This window comes from Papaver somniferum, chromosome 4 (genome assembly GCF_003573695.1).
Source record: "Papaver somniferum cultivar HN1 chromosome 4, ASM357369v1, whole genome shotgun sequence".
NCBI lineage: Eukaryota > Viridiplantae > Streptophyta > Magnoliopsida > Ranunculales > Papaveraceae > Papaver > Papaver somniferum.
In genome coordinates, this window is record NC_039361.1 from 144,605,960 (window position 1) to 144,629,055 (window position 23,096).

Sequence of the window (23,096 nt, forward strand, 5' to 3'; positions counted from 1 at the left end):
CAACCATTCTAGCCACACTATGCGCCAATGGCATGCCAAACCCTTGGCCCCACCATGCCAAGCCAACCACACCTTGCCTTGGCCCCAACCATGCTAGCCGCACCATGCGCCAATGGCATGCCAAACCCTTGGCCCCACCATGCCAAGACGACCGCACCTTGCCTTGGCCCCACCATGCCAAGCCGTCCGTACCAAACCCTTGGCCCCACTATGCCAAGCCATCCGCGTCATTGGCCTTGTCCCCACAATGTCGGGCTTCCCTATGCGGCTACCAAAACGAAGGCGTGCGACGATCAACCCTTCCATCCTGGATACAAATCCTAGTCGTCCAAGGTCGACAAACAACGCATGGCAACCTTTGGCCCAAAACCCTAGTTTTGGCCACGCCAAACCGCGCCAAGGAATGCCATGCCACATGTGCCAATGGGATGCCAACCACCTTGCCGCGCCATACCATGCCGGCCTTCCCCATGCGGATACCAAAACGAAGGCGTGCGACGATCAACGGCCACCCTTCCATCCTAGATGTAAATCCTAGCCGTCCAAAGTCGCCAAACAACGCATGGTAACCATTGGCCCAAAACCCTAGTTTTGGCCACGCCAAACCGCGCCAAGGCATGCCATGCCACATGTGCCAATGGCATTCCAACCACCTTGCCGTGCCATACCATGTCGGCCTTCCCCATGCGGCTACCAAAACGAAGGCGTGCGACGATCAACGGACACCCTTCCATCATATATGCAAATCCTAGCCGTCCAAGGTCGCCAAACAACGTATGGTAACCTTTGGCCAAAAACCCTAGTTTTGGCCACGCCAAACCGCGCCAAGGCATGCCATGCCACATGTGCCAATGGCATGCGAACCACCTTTCCGCGCCATACCATGCCGGCCTTCCCCATGCGGCTACCAAAACGAAGGCGTGCGACGATCAACGGCCACCCTTCCATTCTGGATGCAAATCCTAGCCGTCCAAGGTCGCCAAACAACGCATGGTAACCTTTGGCCCAAAACCCTAGTTTTGGACACGCCAAACCGCGCCAAGGCATGCCATGCCACATATGCCAATGGAATTCCAACCACCTTGCCGCGCCATACCATGCCGGCCATCCCCATGCGGCTACCAAAACGAAGGCGTGCGACGATCAACGACCACCCTTCCATCCTAGATGCAAATTCTAGCCGTCCAAGGTCGCCAAACAACGCATGGTAACCTTTGGCCCCAAACCCTAGTTTTGGCCACGCCAAACCGCGCCAAGGCATGCCATGCCACATGTGCCAATGACATGCCAACCACCTTGCCGCGCCATACCATGCCGGCCTTCCCTATGCGGCTACCAAAACGAAGACCTGCAACAATCTACGACCGCTTTTTCATCTAAGATGCAGAGTCTTAGCCATCCAAGGTTACCAGCTAATACATGGAAACCTTTGGCCTTAGTTTGGTCGCGCCTAAACAAAGCCAAAACCCTAACTTTTGGCCGCGCCTAAACCGGGCCATATTAAAGCCATACTGATCATACTTTCATGCCACTGGCTACCAAACAAAAGGTTGCAATAATCAACAGCTATCTTCTTATTAAGATGCAAAATATCGACCGCTGAAGGTCAACACCGAGCCAGCAAGTCTCCCAAGCTCAACTTGACAGACAACAACAACATGCTACATGTTTTCCACGAAAACACTCGAGACATCAACACATGTCACAAACTGGGGGATGCTCTTTGAGTATTGGTTTGGCGGTTTACAGAGTGCGGCGTACACTATGCTTGTTATAAGAAAGTTTCATAAGGATGAGGAAGTTAGTAAATACAGGGAGTAATGGTAAAACACTTTCTTTTATGGAACATCAATTCCAAGCGTTACCGGTTACCACCTCCTCCCATTTACTCACCCGTTTTCCATTTCTTAATGAGACCAGAGTACATTTCACTTCGACTTGTATAAATAGGCATTACCTATTTCCACCAAACAACAAATTCACGTCAGGAGGATACAACACTCAGAAAACATTTGCTAGCTTTCCATCTGTTAGCTTCCCATTTTCTGATACAAGTCGTGAAACAACTACTCTTCCAGAATCAACTATTCTGGTCTCAACACTTTCTTCGCTTCCCTCCCCAAAATCAACCCTTCTCCTTCACTTTGTGACCGAAGTAAGTCTGGAATGGCCATTTCTTGGTTTAGGCCGGATTTGTACAGATTAATCTCTCGAATCTAAAGTACTCCCTTGCAGTACATTGTTTAGGGTTTAAATCTGTTTCTCACCCGCACACCCGAAATTACCAAAATCAGCAGAAACTGTTTCACCCTCAAACAATTGGCGACCAAAGTGGGAGATTGATCTTTCGGTTACATTGTCAATTTTCGACCATCGATCTCATGCTTTGATCCAGACATCAAGGCGGTAGAAGCAGGCGATCCGCTCAGGTATCGACGACTCAGTTACTAGACGACCCGATTATCAGTCTTGACACGGCGAGGGATGACTGGGGACTGCCTAGAGGTTAAAAGAGAACGATCCAACCAGGGATCGACGACTCGATTATCAGATGAGACAACTGGGGACTTTCCACAATCACGGCGGTGCCTCCCGTAAAACTCGGTCTTACACCCGGAAGATTCCTTTTTCATCAGGAGACCTGAAAAACCGAGTAAGTCTTACCTAGACAAAATACATGGTTTACTATTTCAAGTTTTCATGGGAATGATGAAACCGATATCCATGTTATGTTTCACCCGATGTCATCTACCGACACGCAGCGCTCACGGTTCCATGGATTTCCTGGGATGTTTGCGTCACTTGCAATCGTAACCAAGACAACATCATTCCCAAAACCATCCATTCCAAAAAAATTCATTCCAAAAGAATAACCCAAAACCCTCAAGGTAACATTTGTCTATCAACCCAAAAAATCCAGGAAATCAAAACCATAAACTAGGCGTTTCATTTGCCTTTCAAAAAAAAAACCTAAAAATAAGAAGTTCGGAAGATAGAAATACATTCAAGGAAAGTTTTTCAACAATGACTTTCTCTTCTTAGCAAGAGCCTCCTTCGTTCTTTGGAGATCCGCCCTCTTCAACTTCAGCTTCCTGGACAATTTTTCGACTTCCGCTTCCTGCTTCTTCACCATATCCGCAGAAGGACCTTCGACTGTTTCGACCAGCAACTTTTCAACCTCAAAGAAACCTTCAATGAACCAAGGAACATTGAAATCGAAGTTTACACACATGTCACGATGGAACCTCCAGCTTGAGATTACATCCTCAGAAACAGTATTACCGATCACGTTGCACATGTCGTCAATCGAAGACAAAGCTTCCTCTACACGCTTAACCAACGCAAATCGACTAGTAACCTTCTTGGTCGTGGCGATATGTCTGTAGCTTTCCCGTATCTTGGTGTATAGCGCCGCATGTTTGGCTGGCACGCTAAATCCACCGATCAACACATGATCCGGATTAGGAACCATGTATGGAGGGTTGAAAGTAGGCCCACGTTTACATCAGCAACCGGTAAGGGATTCCTAATGAAAATTGCACCTGCGGCCAATGGAGTACTCTCCATTGTCTGAGTCACAACGACGTTTTCATATCGATCAACATCTATTCCAAGGTCGCCCGGTGTGGCTGCCACAATTAGAGACAAAGCTGTATCACCACCAGTCTCCATCTCAGCGCCATCTTCAGAAACGGTTTCCCCATATGACATCACGGATTAGATATTTTGCAAAGAGAAAGAAAAAAAAACATGCGGGTGACTCACTGATTCGCTTTCATACTGGCTAGAGGAAGAATCAGCACTGCTGTCGGAAGAACTACTCTCGCCATCACTGAACTCTGAGCTTTCATCCTTCTCGGGTTCCCCATCGCCACAGATAGGCTCAGCAACGCCACCCTCCGTCTCGAGAAGCGATGTTTTCTGACTACTTGCAAGTTTGGTAAAGGCGTTCACGCTGCTGAGACCCTAGGCAAGATACAAAGACGGATACTCAGGAAAGAAACAAGGGTATACACGATCCAACTAAAGTCAAGAGGAAAATCACACGTACCCGCATATTGGACGAACTGAAAGTCGGTAGGGATGTCGAAACTGACAGGGAACCATCTGCACGGCTTTTAGATCTTCGCTCCTTCACTTGGGGACTATCTGCATTCGGGCTAACGGATTTTCGCTTGGGCGAAGAAGGATCCCTTAGCAGTGGATGCTCCGCTAAAACCGCAGGAGAAGGCTTACCGCGACGGTTTTCTACCACATCATTCACGAATCCATGGAAAATGAGAAACTCATCCTGCCAAAATATGTTATATTTGGAGGTTGTTGATGGATTTCGTTCCGCAAGAAGGAAATGGATACTTTTACCCAACACAAGAACAGTAGCATCGATAATAGTTGGCAACGAGACTTCTGGAACAACCGGCTGACGAACAAGTGGGACCCCTTGGTCAAAACCCATATGCCGAGCCGCCCTATCGATATAGTAAGAGACTGCTTTGCAAGATCCTTGAAAGAAAGACGACACATAACCGGGCGTGCAGCTTCGCATGAATACCATCTCTCCAACACTCATATCCTCTTTATCAGAAGACAAAGACATGCTCGGAGTAGGATCAAAGATACTGATCTGAGTTATGAACGCATGCACCGGAGCCCATGGACGAAAATTTACCGTGTGCGAGTTGTCAAGGAATCCAACCAGGTTTGAACCAATCTTTGGGCGCCTATTCAACCAGCGCAGTATCCTAGAGCCATCCCAAGACTCGGGAAGTACGGCCAACGGTTTTGGAGCATACCTTTCGAAGTGCTCCCACAACCACGCTTGGATAAAGGCGGCATGAATATACGAATCCACTTTCATGTAACCATTTGAAGCGCACATGTCTGCGACCAGCTGATCCAAGTGTGTGTACAGAGAACCAAGAAACAAGCCTCCAATAGGGAGAATGATACCTTTTGCCAATTTTATGGCAAACTTGATAATTTTCTGTCTTATCTCCTTCTTACCCGAGTCGTCGAAAATATCTCTGGATAACTAAAGAGCCACGAATGCCGCGACATGAAGCGTACTATTCTTCTGATTCGGATCCAACTCATCGGTAAACCATTGAGACACCCATCATCCATAAAAGCACTCCGTCTCTTTTTCTTTCCGAATGAATCATTTTTATTTCGCAACCAGAGCGGCGCACATTTCTTCTTCATCTGCAGATAATTTAACATCGAGGTTTCCTATTACAGGAAGGTTTAGAAACACGGCCATGCTTTCTAAGGAGATAGTCATTTCACCTCACCTGCATATGTCCGTGTGAGTGTCTGGACACCATCTGGAAATAAATACAACCAAGCCTGGAATATCTTTCCTAATTTGAAGCACTGCGGAAGCCGCGACAGCATCAATGCTCCGTGCCTTGGTCAAACTGGCTTTTACACATTCCTGACTCATCATGAATCGCATCCATTTCTCAAATGTAAGCAACTGACTCACAGAGATTTTAAAGTCAATGGGAGAAGCATGATACTCTTTCCTATGAATACAAAACCTTATTACACCTCCTGGCCGAACCGACCGGGCCTCTCCTTCACTTTCCGGACCAGTCAGAAGAATCAACACATACTTGGGATGATTTATCCTAATCGTGGCGGATGTTGTAAAGAAATCATCATCTATGTTTGGCTTGGAATTGCCAACATCTTTCGGTACGGCAGAACTTTTCTCAAATGAAATCCTAACGAAAATTCTCTCACGCTACTTCCACCTTCGAAATAACTACAATGGAACAATACGAAGAGAAATTATTACGGAAAGTGCATGGAAATTATTTTATCAGACACAGGAGATCCATCCTGGACGCAAGCCAATTTGTTTCAAAGTCATAATGCGCATAGGCAAAGAAATGGGGACTGACATACCCTGCATCACCACCTCATGCCAAGACCATACCCTGCAGCGGGAAATTTGCTCCCGGCCGAGGAGGCGCGCCGCACCACGGGAAGCATACACACGGTCACACCAGGAAAAAGGATTAAACCCTAGAAGCTAGGTTTTCGCGGGAAGGGAATGACAATTACCAGCTCATGCATGCCTACTTTGCACGGTAATTGAGGTGGCCAACATCACTACGGTATTCACGCCTAAATGTTACTACAAGTTCGTGCAAAGCATACCTACGGATAGGATTCATACATACGCAAAAGGACAACATTTATACAAGTTCATGAAAAGGTACGCCTACAGCTAGGATTTACACTAACACAAAAAAAAAACACAAGAAAATCAAGTTAAATAGGAAGTGTTGGAAGATATACCTGGGTTTCGCTCGTCCGCTTTACTGTTACCACACGGCCAGAATAAAAAAAAATAGGTGTGAAGTAAAAGGAGAGGCCGGCCCTCTTTTTATAGGCGTGATACTTGGGAGTTTGAATAAGGAAAGGACTTCCTATTTGAGTCAATTAAGGAAAACAGGCAACCGGGCCCGCGAAGACCAATCACCATGCCAAGACCGTTCGCGCCATTTCCTTGGCCCCACCACGCCAAGCCATCTGCCATGCTTGCCTCGCCAGGACCGCACCATGCCTTGGCCCCACATGCCAAGTCGTTCGTGCATGCTTTGCCTCACCGAACTGCGTCATTGCCTTGGCCCCGCCGTGCCAAGCCGTCTGCGCCATGACTTGCCGTACCAACACCGAAAACTCGCCAAGCCAGCATCATGATGTTCCCTAACCCAGCCAAGGTGATGCATAGCCAGACTAAGCCGACGATCTTCATCTCACCACTTCACGGTCTACACCACGAATAGAATCTACGCAAGGCCGCCAAACACGAGGATCATGGACTCTCCTTACCTTTCGAAAAAGGTTAGTCGGACCTTCCTGATCATCTTTCCACAACTTTTCGTTTCGATTTTTGTCCTTTCCCGTCACCATCTTATGCTTACCTCGGAACAATGCTCCTGTTCCGAGCTAAGCAGGGGACTTAATGTTGATGGTGGTTTTTAGCTTAGGGTTAAAATCGTAAAACCGTACAACTGACATGACGTCACTATGACCATTAGCATATTTATTGAATCAATCAGCATGCCTACGTAAGAATTACCAGGGTACCTTTTTTTATGTGTCATGTTCCACGACAGAACCCTTAACATTGACCGACATCATCTATGCCAAACCCTAATTCTCATGCTACCGCGCCAATGCATGCCAACCATGCTAGCCGCACCACTGTGCCAATGGAAAACCATGCCAGCCACATCTCCGCGCCAAGGCATGCCAACTATGCCAGCCGCACCACTGTTCCAATGGCAAACCATGTCAGCCACATCTTCGCGCCAAGGCATGCCAACCATGCCAGCCGCACCACTGTGCCAATGGCAAACCATGTCAGCCACGTCTACCGCACCAAGGCATGCCAACCATGCTAGCCTCACCATGCGCCAATGGCATGCCAAACCCTTGGCCCCACCATGCCAAGCCAACTGCACCTTGCCTTGGCCCCAACCATGCTAGCCGCACCATGCGCCAATGGCGTGCCAAACCCTTGGACCCACCATGCCAAGACGTCTGTACCAAACCTTTGGCCCAACTATGCCAAGCCATCCGCGCATTGGCTTTGGCCCCACCATGCCGGCCTTCCCTATGCGGCTACCAAAACGAAGGCGTGCGACGATCAACGACCACCCTTCCATCCTAGATGCAAATCCTATCCGTCCAAGGTCGCCAAACAACACATCGTAACCTTTGGCCCAAAACCCTAGTTTTGGCAATGCTAAACCGCGCCAAGGAATGCCATGCCGCATGTGCCAATGGCATGCCAACCACCTTGCCGCGCCATACCATGCCAGCCTTCCCCATGCGGCTACCAAAACGAAGGCGTGCGACGATCAACGACCACCCTTCCATCCTAGATGCAAATCCTAGCCGTCCAAGGTCGCCAAACAACGCATGGTAACCTTTGGCCCAAAATCCTAGTTTTGGCCACGCCAAACCGCGCTAAGGCATGCCATGCCACATGTGCCAATGGAATCCCAACCACCTTGCCGCGCCATACCATGCCGGCCTTCCCCATGCGGCTACCAAAACTAAAGCGTGCGACGATCAACGGCCACCCTTCCATCCTGGATGCAAATCCTAGTCGTCCAAGGTCACCAAACAACGCATGGTAACCTTTGGCCTAAAACCCTAGTTTTGGCCACGCCAAACCGCGCCAAGGCATGCCATGCCACATGTGCCAATGGCATGTCAACCACCTTGCCGCGCAATACCATGTCGGCCTTCCCCATGCGGCTACCAAAACGAAGGCGTGCAACGATCAATGGCCACCCTTCCATCCTAGTTGCAAATCCTAGCTTTCCAAGGTCGCCAAACAACGCATGGTAACTTTTGGCCCAAAACCCTAGTTTTGGCCAAACCGCGCCAAGGAATGCCATGCCACATGTGCCAATGGAATGCCAACCACCTTGTCGCGCCATACCATGCCGGCCTTCCCCATGCGGCTACCAAAACGAAGGCATGCAACGATCAACGACCACCCTTCAATCCTAGATGCAAATCCTAGTCGTCCAAGGTCGCCAAACAACGCATGGTAACCTTTGGCCCAAAACCCTAGTTTTGGCCACGCCAAACCACGCCAAGGCATGCCATGCCACACGTGCCAATGGCATGCCAACCACCTTGCCGCGCCATACCATGCCGGCCTTCCCCATGCGGCTACCAAAACGAAAGCGTGCGACGATCAACGGCCACCCTTCCATCCGGGATGCAAATCCTAGTCGGCCAAGGTCGCCAAACAACGCATGGTAACCTTTGGCCCAAAACCCTAGTTTTGGCCACGCCAAACCGCGCCAAGGAATGCCATGCCACATGTTCCAACGGCATGCCAACCACCTTGCCGCGCCATACCATGCCGGCCTTCCCCATGCGGATATCAAAACGAAGGCGTGCGACGATCAACGGCCACCCTTCCATCCTAGATGTAAATCCTAACCGTCCAAAGTCGCCAAACAACGCATGGTAACCATGGCCCAAACCCTAGTATTGGCCACGCCAAACCGCGCCAAGGCATGACATGCCACATGTGTCAATGGCATGCCAACCACCTTGTCGCGCCATACCATGTCGGCCTTCCCCATCCGGTTACCAAAACGAAGGCATGCGACGATCGACTGCCACCCTTCCATCCTAGATGCAAATCCTAGCCGTCCAAGGTCGCCAAACAACGTATGGTAACCTTTGGTCCAAAACCCTAGTTTTGGCCACGCCAAACCGCGCCAAGGCATGCCATGCCACAGGTGCCAATGGCATCCCAACCACCTTGTCGCGCGATACCATGCCGGCCTTCCCCATGTGGCTACCAAAACGAAAGCGTGCGACGATCAACGACCACCCTTCCATCCTGGATGCAAATCCTAGTCGTCCAAGGTCTCCAAACAACGCATGGTAACCTTTGGCCCAAAACCCTAGTTTTGGCCACGCCAAACCGCACCAAGGAATGCCATGCCACATGTGCCAATGGCATGCCAACCACCTTGTCGAGCCATACCATGCCGTCCTTCCCCATGCGGATACCAAAACGAAGGCATGCGACGATCAACGGCCACCCTTCCATCCTAGATATAAATCCTAGCCGTCAAAGGTCGCCAAACAACGCATGATAACCATTGGCCCAAAACCCTTGTTTTGGCCACGCCAAGGCATGCCATGCCACATGTGCCAATGGCATGCCAACCACCTTGCCGCGTCATACCATGTCGGCCTTCCCCATGCGGTTACCAAAACGAAGGCGTGCGACGATCAACTGCCACCCTTCCATCTCAGATGTAAATCCTAGCCGTCCAAGGTCGCCAAACAACGCATGGTAACCTTTGGCCCGAAACCCTAGTTTTGGCCACGCCAAACCGCGCCAAGGCATGGCATGCCAACCTCCTTGACGCGCCATACCATGACGTCCTTCCCCATGCGGCTACCAAAACGAAGGCGTGCGACGATCAACGGCCACCCTTCAATCCTGGATGCAGATCCTAGCCATCCAAGGTCACCAAACAATGCATGGTAACCTTTGGCCCAAAACCCTAGTTTTGGCCACGCCAAACAACGCCAAGGCATGCCAACCACCTTGCCGCGCCATACCATGTCGGCCTTCCCCATGCGGCTACCAAAAAGAAGGCGTGCGACGATCAACGAACACCCTTCCATCCTAGATGCAAATCCTAGCCGTCCAAGGTCGCCAAACAACGCATGGTAACCTTTGGCCCAAAACCCTAGTTTTGGCCACGCCAAACCGCGCCAAGGCATGCCATGCAACATGTGCCAATGTCATGCTAACCACCTTGCCACGCCATACCATGCCGGCCTTTCCTATGCAGCTACCAAAACGAAGGCCTGCAACAATCAATGACCACTTTTTCATCTAAGATGCAGATCTTAGACGTCCAAGGTTACCAACTAACACATGGCAACCTTTGGCCCTAGTTTGGTCGCGCCTAAACAAAGCCAGAACCCTAACTTTTGGCCGCGCCTAAACTGGGCCATATTAAAGCCATACTGATCATACTTTCATGCCACTGGCTACCAAACGAAAGGTTGCAATAATCAACGGCTACCTTCTTATTAAGATGCAAAATATCGACCGTTGAAGGTCAACACCGAGCCAGCAAGTCTCCCAATCTCAACTTGACAGACAACAACAACATGCTACATGTTTTCCACGAAAACTCTCGAGACATCAACACATTTCACAAACTGGGGGATGCTCTTTGAGTAATTGTTTGGCGGTTTACAGCGTGCGGCGTACACTACACTCATTATAAGAAAGTTTCATAAGGATGAGGCGGTTAGTAAATACAGGGAGTAATGGTGAAACGCTTTCTTTTATGGAACATCAATTCCAAGCTTTACCGGTTACCACCTCCTCCCATTTGCTCACCCGTTTTCCATTTCTTAGTGAGACCAGAGTACGTTTCACTTCGACTTGTATAAATAGGAATTACCTATTTCCACCGAATAACAAGTTCAGGTCAGGAGAATACAACACTCAGAAAACATTTTCCAGCTTTCCATCTGTTAGCTTCCCACTTTCTGATACAAGTCGTGAAACAACTACTCTTCCAGAATCAACTATTCTGGTCTCAACACTTTCTTCTCTTCCCTCCCCAAAACCAACCCTTCTCCTTCACTTTGTGACCGAAGCAAGTCTGGAACGGCTATTTCTTGGTTTAGGCCGGATTTGTACAGATTGATCTCTCGAATCTAAAGTACTCCCTTGTAGTACATTATTTAGGGTTTAAATTCGTTTCTCACCCACACACCCGAAATTACCAAAATCAGCAGAAACTGTTTTCACCCTCAAACACCTAGGTTTTTCCTAAAATCATTATAGGTTAACGATTTAAAGACTTCATTGGGATTATGAAGTCAGGTCCAACTATTTTCTCTGTAGTTGCTTGTTGTGATCTTACTTTGTTCTATCGCATTGAGTAGTATCTTCTCTAAGATTTTCTCGAGATTTAATCTCCGATAGGTAAGATAAAAAGTAGGCACAAAGCTCTTCGTCTCATTCTTTGTGATTCCACAATATCTTGTTTCGCTACTGAAAAGGCGAGGGTACCCAAATATACCTCAAGCTAAAACTTTTCCTACCTATAAGTCTTTTATCCGAAAGTGATTGTGTATGGGCTGAGTCGAGACAATACAACTGATCGGTTCACACTTCGTGTGATCGTCTATGGATACGAGATCGAGACAATACAACAACGAAGTATATTTACTTGATAAAAAGGTTCGGACTTAACCAAACACAATAGGATTGCTTATCAAGTAAATAGGAATTAACATTTGTGTAATTTACTTTAATTATAATAAAACAATTATAATGCGGAAATATAAAGTAAATGACACAGCAAGATTTTGTTAACGAGGAAACCGCAAATGCAGAAAAACCCCGGGACCAGCTTGTCTAGAATTGAATACTCTCAGGATTAAGCCGCTACACAAAATTAAACCTAACTTCGTATAGTTGATACCAAGCAACTAAACCTATAGTTCACCTAGTTCCGTCGGTATTCTTACGCCTCCAACTTATGAATAAGTCATGTACTTGGAACAATTCCTTTGGTTCGTATTTAAAACAGTAAAGGAACAAAATCATATATCGTTGATATTCTCCTTCTCTCTTTCTCTCCCCCTTCCATTTATCCACATCATTTTTTTTATTTCATATCACAATCAAATGTGTTTCGTATCAACTCTATTCAACCAAGTGATGTGAGTCGGACAAAGGCTCTTCTGTTTATCTTAACATAAACTCCTTCGTCAGGTTCTTATATCTATCTTATTCTCAACTACCAAAGGTTATTGTTAAGATTTTGCAATCAATACTTTTAATCACAAAGAATTGTATTGATGCCGATCTACACAACTAATCAATACAATCTATCACAAGGATAAACTGATTATAGTTGGATCCTCTTATACCGAAACAAGTATTGTGCACACCAAAGATTATGAACCCCAAATCATAAATCTTCAATATCTTCTTTGTCTTCAAATCTTCTTAGATCTTCAATAAAAACCTGCACACAACCACTTGAATCTCTTGTGATCAATCACGCACAGAACGGAGTCTGTTAACAATGGATTATCACAAGATCGTCTTTAGCACTAACAACAGTCTATAGATCTCTGTCGAAACTTCGATCTAGTTTGAGTGAATCTTATAAACAAACTAGGTGCGATCAAAGTTCCACTGTTAGTCAATCAAAACAATCGAAAACACAAGATAAACCACAATTATCTAGTTTCCCACCAACAGTACTCTCCTCTCCGAATAGGTGGCTATACCAATAACAACACAACCGAGGAAGTTTGCTATCACGAAGGATTAGTTTGCTAGAAATGCAAACTTCAAGTATTTATAGACAAGGAAGTTTGGACACCAAGGAATTTCTATAACTGAAAATATTCTCAAAGATATTCAATATATTCCAAATTCGGTTTCCAAATTCCTGGAAATGCTCTGTCCAAAATAATGACCGAAAATCTCTTTGGAAAATCTCAACTAGTAAATGCACATTACTAATTCTCTTTTTCCTAAAATAAAATTAACAACCTTAATTAAAAGATTCTTAACTTATTTATATTTCGATCGTGGGATTTTTTTTCCTGTAGTTATTAAGGAATAACTTTGAACAATAAAAGATAAACATTACGGCACGTGTTCAAAGTATGCCGACATCCTTACTTTGTAAGTTCTCTTTCATACTTATAACCTTGAAAACCTATTTTCCACACTTCCAAACAAGTTTAGAATTGGTTCATCTGACTTTCAAGAACTATGCGATTGATTAAGAAACACTCAATCACAAATCATGGGTTTCACGGTTCTACCAAAACAAGTTTCGGTTCTACCTCCATGTGAGTACTGTGCATAGTCACACTAGCTTTCCAAAATTTGGTTGACTAAGTACTAGGATCGGTTCCCCACATATATATGGTATCTAACTCATATGTGTTGTACATGTACATAGGATCGGTTCCCCTTTCTGCTACATACTTGCTACACCTCATACAAGGATCGATTCCCCTTTGTGATGTGTTGCACCTCTTCATAGGATCAGTTCCCCTTTACCCAGATTCGGTTCAAAAAATCACAAACTCGATCATACCATCTCAGGTGATTACTCCAGATCGGTTTTACTAATAAAAGTCATACTAATACATAAGTCATGCTTTTGTGAATAGTTTTACCAAGAACACAAACAAGTCGTGAGTGGTTATACAAAACAACACATATTGGATTTCATAAGATATGCAATGAATAACAATCCCAATAATGTCTGGCGATTTCCTTTTCGATTCAGAAACAAGTTTATGAACTTACTTCCTTAAAACACATGTAAAACATTGTTTCCTAGGATGAAATCCTCACCTCATACCCATACATAATCACAATAGCATTTAAACGATTATGTTGATGTCTTGTCTACAAAGTTTAATACTTAAGCAATAAACTTCATATTGTATTCCTTAATACTATGTCTATCTAGAGTGTTCATGCTTCGCAGTTTCGTTTTCAATATGCACGACTTGAAAGATACGTTACGGAATGAAACAGTTCAAGTCAAATATCACTAACCTCAAGTGGAAGGATGATGTTGTCGTTGTAGATTCTTACTTATTCACTTCTTCAAGTCTTCGAAATACTTGTAATGTCTCATATTCTAATACTTTCAAGCTAACCTATACGAAGTTGACTCTTGTACATAATAAAGCGACTCTTAAAATGAGTTTTGATTCACTAAAATATGACAACCAAACTTGACATACCAACGCTTGGTGGGTTCAACCGAGCTATGCTCTAACAGCTACCATATGATTAAGATTATTGTGAGGTGATCGATATTACTAGGCTGTTCTTCAGGAATATAAGTGGTAGGCTTCTAAAAGGTCCTAAAAATTATCCCCGGCCAAAAACTTGGTGGGCCCGGAGATGTGTATAAAATGAAGCGCAATGAAAACGCGGGCCTACAGTAATACCGCAAGTGCACGGTCGTCAGTTGTAGCTCGTGCAAGTACGGGTCGATCCACAGAGATCGGGTGTGTTATGGAGTGTTTAGCTATTTTGGGTTCTAGTTGCTATTGGGCTCTAAATTTGCTTTGGGCTTAGTTGGTTTGTTTGGATTAACTGTGAACTTATGGGCTTTTGGTCTTTAGAGTTGCACTGGGCTTTGGGCTAACAGTGAACTGAACTTGGGCTCAACAGTTCACTTGTGAATTGGGCTCAGTATCTTTTGATGTGAACTGGGCTTTGGATTCAGTCAAGGATCTGGGCCTTTGGGCCTTTGAGGAACTGAACTTCAGTTTTGATTTAGCTAGGCCTTTGGGCTTACCTTAACCTAAACTGTGGTTGGGCCTTAATAGTTCACTTGTGAACTGGGCTTGGTAGTGAACTGAGAACTAGGCCTTGAACTGGACTGAACTTGAGCTTTGAAAGCTGGGCTTTGGAGAGGAAGCAGCAGCAGCAGTGCAAAGAAAGCAGCAGCAGCAGCAAGAGAAAGGAAGGCAGTGCAGCAGCAGCACAAGTAGAGAAAGGGAGGCAGCAGCAATACTGCACAGTAGCTGCACAAGCAGTGCAAGTAGTAGCAGGAAAAGGCAGCTGCAGCAACTAGGAGAAAAAAGAGATGCAGTGCAAGAGATGCAATCAACAGGGCAAAAGCAACAGCACAAGCAGTGGTAGCAGACAGCTGCAAGAGAAGTGGAGTGGCAGCAACAGCTGCAGAACAAGGCAATATAGCAAAGGGAAAGACCAAGGCAGGGAATGCAGTAAAGAAAATAGCAAACAAAATAAACATGGAAGCAACACAGGGCAACACAGGGCAAAAACAAAGAACAAAGCAAGTGAACCAAGGCCTAAGGCCAAGGGCAAGGATGATAGTGAAACTGAAATGGAGCAAAACTAAGGCATTCATCTAGAGTGGGAAGAGAACTAGCTTGCTCATTGTCACTAGTGAGCACTAGTTTCTCCCCACTACTCAATCAACACAATGCATCAAAGTTTTAATCTAACATTCCATTACTTAACAGTGAGTAGAAGCAACAGATACATTAACAGAATTATCATTAACATGTGACAAACATTAACAATGAACAAAATCAACCTAAACAGGATACTAACATAACATTTGAAAATCAGTGAAAATTAAACAGGATACTAACATAACATGGATACTAACATAACATTTGAAAATTAACCTAAAATGAACAAACCTAGACAGTGAAATTGATAAAGACAGTGAAATTGAAAATCAAAAGAAATTAAGAGTAGACATTAACATGGAATTAACATTTAACACTAACAGGAAATTAAAATTGAAACATAACAGGGAATTAAAATTGAAACCCTAAATTGAAATTTAACTGAAATTTAAGAACTGAAATTAAACCTAAACTAACCCAATTTTGGGGGAATCTCGGCTAGCCCAAGAACACCCCCCACACGTTCTACAAACCCCAGTATTTATACCCTAAATTAGGGTTCATCCAAAATCCCAAAAAAATCCAAAAAAAAAAAGTGAAATTAGGTTTTCTATTTTACCTAATTCGATTGGACAATCCGAGCCCATGCTTCTTTTCTTCTCTCTCGGTCCTTCTCCGCCTCCAATTGTGATCTATAGCCTCATCTATTTCATCAAATCTTCACGCCTAGGGTTCCAGCGAGAAAAGGGGCGTGATGGGCTGATGTAATAGATGGCTAGAGAGTAGGGGATGATGATGATTGAGACAGAGGAGTTGGTGGTAGAGAAGGTGAAGTTGTTGATGGAGAAAGTGGTGGTACGGGTGAGGGAGGAAAGAGAAGGAGGATAGAAGAAAAGATTAGGGTTTCTTCAATTTTTGGCTAATATATCCTAGGGTTGTTTTGGTGTGAGGCGAGTTCATCAATTTTTGATTTCCAGCGAGATGAAGCCGCTGGATGCGAACCTGGTAGGTAGATCCAACGGTGAGATGGAACAGAGCATGTAGCGACCGTTGGATGTAGAATACAACGAAATTAACGGTGCAAGATTAGGTTAGGTGTTGTAGTGTTGAGCGGAATCATCGGGATTTGATGCGCAGGAAAAGGAGAGACCGTAGGATTCAAATGCAATCTAATCTGAAGGCTTGGAATTTAAGCACTATGGTGTTTGACAAGAACCTCGGATTTTGATGCACATTAATGAAGCGACCATTGGATTATGAGATGGATCCAATCTAACGGCTGAGAATGGAGGCGGGTATGGATATAGAAAATGGGTTTGGGTAAGGGTTTTGGGCCTTGGGTATGCCAAGCCCATATCTTCTTTAAGCACAATTCTTCGTTCTTGAGCCCATTCCTAGCTTTTTGGACGTGTGCGCACCATTCTTTGCGGCTTCCTTGCGTAATTTCTTCCGGCTTTTCACTACTTTTCTGCTCTTTTCTGCTCCGCAAGTCATCCGACTTTATTTATTACCTAAAAATGCAAAATTAATTAATAAAAATATTTATTCTTGAAAACAATGAAAATGCAGAATATGGGATAAAATGTAGAATTAATGCACAAAAGATGAGTTAAATGCCAACAAAAAGGGATAAATATATACAATATTTGGCACTCATCAAATACCCCCAAACCTGAATTTTACTTGTCCTCAAGTAAAACAAAACTAAGGAAATCCTACCTATACCACTGTCGCTGGTCTCTCGAATGCATTTAGCGTATGCACTAAGCCTTTTAAACCACTAAGTGTCCCTAGTGGACGAGTGAAGTCTCGTGAAGGTTTGCTTAGAACGTACCTACAAAGTTCTAGGTCAAAATATAAGCTCAGATTCCATCAAATGTGACATGTGCAAGTCAGTTAAGCTCACAGCAAAATGGAGATGTCAATCTAGCTATCAAAGGCACAATCCTAGCACTGATAACAAATAAAGACATGTGATAAGAGTTTAAAGTGTATCTACACATGTGTAAAGAAAGATCTGAAGTTATGACTACTAATCACCAAGAGATAGTTTCTCAGGCTAAGAACTGAGGTCGAAATCTAGCTAGCTGTCCGGACTTTACGAGAATTGTGAATGAGTTGGAGGTATTTCACAATTACTCGCGTTGTACATCAATGGCATACACCCTCCTTGCTTATTACAATGAAACAACAAAATGACTATTTACATGACTCTTATTTACATTGACTATTCTCTTTTTATTTTTGGAACAAGAGATGATGGAATTGATAAATACTTGATTTTTTTGTATTTTTCTGATATTTTTTTTTTTTTTTTTTTTTTTTTGAATATTACATCGTTTTTTTTTTTTTTTTTTTTTTTTTTTTTGGCAAAGGAAACACTTTTGATACATACAAAAGGAAACAAAAGATTACATGACACTTTGCAAGAGGTAGCCCTTTTTGATGCACCCAGTTAAATTCGATGGTTGTCTTTCTTAATGTAACCTCCACCTTCTATCCCAACCAACCAAAGAACAAGCTAGTCAAGTTTCGTTCAGTATTCTAAAGTGATTGGCAATCGTAACTTCCTATCAAACACCTTGAAGATCGAGGCCATACATGTATTGGTAGATCGTGCGCGTGCAAATTTCTTATCACTATGTGAATTGTGCTAGAATCAGGGTGCCTAAATATCTAGACTAAGACTCCTAATAAAAATACATATTTGCACAAGAGTCAACATTTCAAGGTAAATGAGCTCCATTTTTATGATTTTTTTCAATTTTTTAATTTTTTTTTGAATTTTGATTTTTCAATTTTTTTTGGAATTTTTCAATTTTTTTTCAAAAAGAAGAAGGAGTTCGTTTTCAATTATGGCAAATTATCATGGTATCTACTCTATACCCCCAAACCTAAACTAAACATTGTCCTCAATGTTTCAAAATATGGAAAGAATTAAAATGCAACATATGGAAAGGGACATGCTGAGTAGAGTAAAAGGAGAGAGAATACCCGATTTCGGCGAAAGCAGAATTAAAACTCCGTTATTCAAGGCAAAAAATCCAACATATTTCAGCCGAGATCATATTGGATTAGCAAAATATATACAAAAGGAACAAAAGGGTTTTTAAAATTTTATCTACTGGATTATATACAAAAATTCACCATACACTAACAATCTAAAGAGTTGAGGATCAACCCAAAAGAAAAAGTGTAGAGACATAGAAAGTTTCAAAACACTAAAATTGGACTTAAATGGGAATGAGAGTGAAAAACCGAATGAATCACCCCTAAACCAAAATTTTTCAACAGGTTTACTTTTAAGCACAAAATCTTTTAATTTTAAGGGTTCAGGATTCAAAAGGTCTAACTCATAATGGACTGTTTTCGGGATGGGCAAACATGTAATTTCCAACTGTGGCTCTTTAAAAGTGTTATATTTTGAAGCAAAATAGTCCAAGAGGACTTGGGAGGCACACAGTTCCAATTCTAGATTAGGAATTTTCAGAAAAGTTGGTTTAAAATTTTTGTTACAAACCAAATCTAGGTTGGGTGGAAGGCCATCAGATTGTGACTTAGGTAGAAGAATAGGCATATCATTATCAATCAAATCAAAATCTCCTAACTCATCTACACATGTCACATCATGCTCACAATCATCAATCACATTGGCAAGATCACAATAAGAATTATCAACATCATCAACAGATTGATTTTCATGCATCGGCAAATCAGGGGAAACATCACATGGAATACTAGAAGAAATATCATGCATTAAGGTCGGGGCAGATAAGCTTAATGTATTTGAACCCAAAGGTTCCATAACATTTTCAGTATAGACATGTTCTTCTAACATAACATCATAATCATCATCATCATCATGATAGGGATTTTGCAATCTAGGATAATTTTCAATCCTAAGGTCGGAGCTATTACAAGAATAAAACTCTAATTCATGGGGGTGATTCATATCATGTGGTGTTGTTTCTGTTTCCCTAACGGATTCCCATTGATGGGTTTTCTCTGCAATCTCGGCTAAAAAATTACATGCATCATCCACAGATTTATCAATAAACTCACCATTACACATAGACTCAACCATGGTTCGAGATTTAAAGTCTAGTCCCTCATAGAGGATGACGACAAGTCTCCACTTCTCAATTCCATGGTGCGGACATTCACTCAACAAATCATTAAAACGTTCAAATAGTGAAAAATAGTTTCCTCATCCAATTGGACAAAACAATTGATATTTTGACGAATAGCGATGGTCCTATGATGTGGAAAAAATCTTTGGAAAAATTGATTAGTGAGTTGTTCCCAAGTGGTGATTGATTGTGGTCTCAAACCGTAAAACCATGTTTTGGCCCTTTCCTTTAAAGAAAATGTAAACAAACGCAATTTCAGAGAGTCTTCGGACAAATGATCAGGTTGCATAGTCCGACAAATTTGTTCAAACTCTCTTACATGAGTATAGGGGTTCTCAGAATCGAACCCTCGAAATATAGGAAGTATTTGTATCATGTTTGCATTTATTTTAAAAGGGTTATTGGTTTTAGGTAATACAATACATGATAATGGAATTTGTATTGATGGATACATGTATTCATGGAGAGCATGAGGTTGGCCCATTTTGAAAAGACACAAAGCCCACTATTTGGTTTTAATGGGTTTTCAAAAATTTGGTTATGATGGGATATATTGGAAAAAGAAAATTTTGTTTAAAAATGGGAGCAAAGTAAAAATTTTGGTTTAAAAATTGGGAGCAAAAGAATTTTTTTTATTTTTTTTTTTTAAAGAAAATAAAATTTGGTTTTTGAATGGGAGCAAGATGAAAATTTGGTTTTTAAAATTGGGAGCAAGCCCACTGTTGGTCCTCTAATGGAATGAAGGCTGCGGCCTACGAAAATCCAAGTTTTAATTTTTTTTTGTTTTTTTTTTTTGAAAGTTTAAAATTCGGTTTGGCCCCGTTGGTTAAGGCCCGACGTTTGTTTTAAAACTTTGGTTTCGAGGTCCACTTTTGAGTGGAATACAAGTCCACAATCAGTTATAAGCTCAGCTGGGTTTAAACCCAGAATACAAAATACAAGTCCAATGGAAGAATTTAAACAAGCCCACACAAAATAAATACAAGCCCACAAATTAAACAACAAGCCCAAAAATAATTAATTACAAACCCAAAATAGAAAAATAAAAAGCCCAAAAAAATTGGGTTAATTATTACAAGCCCACAATTAAAGAAATTTGGAAGCCCACAGGTTGGGTTCTCTCAATGGAATGGGTTTAGGCTTACCTTTTTAGCACAGCCCAGCTGCTCTGATATTGTTGCAAAAACCCAGTTGGGTTTTGGTTCTTTTCCTTGGTGGCGTCCCAGCAGAGGAAAAACAGGTTCAGAACAGCAGGTCCAACAGCAAATGAAGTGAAGCAGATGCAGATGCAAATGCTATGCAGTGAAATGCAAAAATAGCTAATAAAACAACAAGAAAAACACAGCAACAATCCCCGGCAGCGGCGCCAAAAACTTGGTAGGCTTCTAAAAGGTCCTAAAAATTATCCCCGGCCAAAAACTTGGTGGGCCCGGAGATGTGTATAAAATGAAGCGCAATGAAAACGCGGGCCTACAGTAATACCGCAAGTGCACGGTCGTCAGTTGTAACTCGTGCAAGTACGGGTCGATCCACAGAGATCGGGTGTGTTATGGAGTGTTTAGCTATTTTGGGTTCTAGTTGCTATTGGGCTCTAAATTTGCTTTGGGCTTAGTTGGTTTGTTTGGATTAACTGTGAACTTATGGGCTTTTGGTCTTTAGAGTTGCACTGGGCTTTGGGCTAACAGTGAACTGAACTTGGGCTCAACAGTTCACTTGTGAATTGGGCTCAGTATCTTTTGATGTGAACTGGGCTTTGGATTCAGTCAAGGATCTGGGCCTTTGGGCCTTTGAGGAACTGAACTTCAGTTTTGATTTAGCTAGGCCTTTGGGCTTACCTTAACCTAAACTGTGGTTGGGCCTTAATAGTTCACTTGTGAACTGGGCTTGGTAGTGAACTGAGAACTAGGCCTTGAACTGGACTGAACTTGAGCTTTGAAAGCTGGGCTTTGGAGAGGAAGCAGCAGCAGCAGTGCAAAGAAAGCAGCAGCAGCAGCAAGAGAAAGGAAGGCAGTGCAGCAGCAGCACAAGTAGAGAAAGGGAGGCAGCAGCAATACTGCACAGTAGCTGCACAAGCAGTGCAAGTAGTAGCAGGAAAAGGCAGCTGCAGCAACTAGGAGAAAAAAGAGATGCAGTGCAAGAGATGCAATCAACAGGGCAAAAGCAACAGCACAAGCAGTGGTAGCAGACAGCTGCAAGAGAAGTGGAGTGGCAGCAACAGCTGCAGAACAAGGCAATATAGCAAAGGGAAAGACCAAGGCAGGGAATGCAGTAAAGAAAATAGCAAACAAAATAAACATGGAAGCAACACAGGGCAACACAGGGCAAAAACAAAGAACAAAGCAAGTGAACCAAGGCCTAAGGCCAAGGGCAAGGATGATAGTGAAACTGAAATGGAGCAAAACTAAGGCATTCATCTAGAGTGGGAAGAGAACTAGCTTGCTCATTGTCACTAGTGAGCACTAGTTTCTCCCCACTACTCAATCAACACAATGCATCAAAGTTTTAATCTAACATTCCATTACTTAACAGTGAGTAGAAGCAACAGATACATTAACAGAATTATCATTAACATGTGACAAACATTAACAATGAACAAAATCAACCTAAACAGGATACTAACATAACATTTGAAAATCAGTGAAAATTAAACAGGATACTAACATAACATGGATACTAACATAACATTTGAAAATTAACCTAAAATGAACAAACCTAGACAGTGAAATTGATAAAGACAGTGAAATTGAAAATCAAAAGAAATTAAGAGTAGACATTAACATGGAATTAACATTTAACACTAACAGGAAATTAAAATTGAAACATAACAGGGAATTAAAATTGAAACCCTAAATTGAAATTTAACTGAAATTTAAGAACTGAAATTAAACCTAAACTAACCCAATTTTGGGGGAATCTCGGCTAGCCCAAGAACACCCCCCACACGTTCTACAAACCCCAGTATTTATACCCTAAATTAGGGTTCATCCAAAATTCCCAAAAAAATCCAAAAAAAAACAGTGAAATTAGGTTTTCTATTTTACCTAATTCGATTGGACAATCCGAGCCCATGCTTCTTTTCTTCTCTCTCGGTCCTTCTCCGCCTCCAATTGTGATCTATAGCCTCATCTATTTCATCAACTCTTCACGCCTAGGGTTCCAACGAGAAAAGGGGCGTGATGGGCTGATGTAATAGATGGCTAGAGAGTAGGGGATGATGATGATTGAGACAGAGGAGTTGGTGGTAGAGAAGGTGGAGTTGTTGATGGAGAAAGTGGTGGTACGGGTGAGGGAGGAAAGAGAAGGAGGATAGAAGAAAAGATTAGGGTTTCTTCAATTTTTGGCTAATATATCCTAGGGTTGTTTTGGTGTGAGGCGAGTTCATCAATTTTTGATTTCCAGCGAGATGAAGCCGCTGGATGCGAACCTGGTAGGTAGATCCAACGGTGAGATGGAACAGAGCATGTAGCGACCGTTGGATGTAGAATACAACGAAATTAACGG